The sequence below is a fragment of the Vicugna pacos genome, chromosome 9 (genome assembly GCF_048564905.1).
Source record: "Vicugna pacos chromosome 9, VicPac4, whole genome shotgun sequence".
Lineage (NCBI taxonomy): Eukaryota > Metazoa > Chordata > Mammalia > Artiodactyla > Camelidae > Vicugna > Vicugna pacos.
Genome location: NC_132995.1, coordinates 61,205,979 through 61,207,165, shown reverse-complemented (window position 1 = coordinate 61,207,165; position 1,187 = coordinate 61,205,979). Strand labels below are relative to the sequence as shown.

At 40.2% G+C, this 1,187-nt stretch overlaps 1 non-coding gene across 1 annotated transcript; it reads left to right on the top strand.

Annotated features, from left to right (window-relative positions):
• The first annotated feature begins 247 nt into the window (after positions 1-247).
• Positions 248-383, top strand: LOC116281817 (small nucleolar RNA SNORA2/SNORA34 family). Its single transcript, XR_004191282.1, has one exon. It is a non-coding gene; the product is annotated as a small nucleolar RNA SNORA2/SNORA34 family (small nucleolar RNA).
• The last annotated feature ends 804 nt before the right edge of the window (positions 384-1,187 follow it).

Sequence of the window (1,187 nt, the reverse complement as noted above, 5' to 3'; positions counted from 1 at the left end):
GGCTTAGGGCTGAGCAGGGCCGTTCCAGGCACTCGGGAAGGAGCACCAGCCTGGCAGGCGGACAGACCCAAGCCCCATGCCTGCTCTGTCCCAGGCCAGGCCGTTTTCCTCTGAGCTTCACTGTTTTTATCTGCAAAATAGGGCAGTTAAGGCAGATGGTATGTGCAGAGGGCCCAGGCCCGAGTAGACGAATCAGCACATCTACTCTTCTCTTTTCTCCTGCTAACATTTAAGAATCTCCCTTCCTTTGGCCCTGAATCACAGCCAGTAGTTTGCTGAAGCTGTTGGTTTCAAGTAGGAGCCTAAAGAAATGTCTTTCTGCGGTCTGTTGGCCATTCAGAACTTTGGAAATATAATGGTCAATTCATTAGAAATAAACTCCTGAGTCACTGGTGACAGATGTGAGCTAATACTTATTTGTAATCGATTAATACTGGGATTCCAAAATTTAGAGATCCCTGGCTTAACTTGTTCATTAGAATTATAATACTGTTAAACCCAATTACTACAAAAAAAATGGCTGTGGGTTTTGCACAACAGTAGGGTGATTCTGAACTATGAGCTTCCTTTGAATTATTTGCCTTTTGTATGCCCAGGGCCCTGATTTGTTATTTTTAGACTTCATTCAAATTAGAAACTTACATTTATTATTGGACTATAAAACTTTTTTAGTTGTTTACTGGATTGCGAAAGTCATCTATATTATGGACATTGATTAAGTTACTTTCATAGTAAAGCACCTGTTAAATTAAAAAACAAAAAAGAATCTCCCTTCCTTCACTTGATCTTAGCCAAAAGGCCAAGAAGCAATGAATCTCCCTTCCTTAAAGGGGTAGGAGATTAAGAGGTACGAATTACTATGTATAAAATAAATAAGCTACCAGGATATATAATACAGCACAGTGAATAAAGCCAATATTTCATAATAACTATAAATAGACTAGAACCTTTAAAAATTGTGAATCGCTATGTTGTACACCTGAAACTTATATAATATTATACGTCAACTATAGCTAATTAATAAAAAAGAAGAATCTCCCTTCTTTGAGGTAGACAGGGAATGAGGTGGGCTCAGGCAGACGTGGTTTCAAATCCTGCCCGCCCTTCTGGCCTTGTAATCTTGGCACAAAGTATTAAGAGTCCCTGGCAGTGTCCTTCTCTGGAAAGGGGGGGCTCTAATACCCACC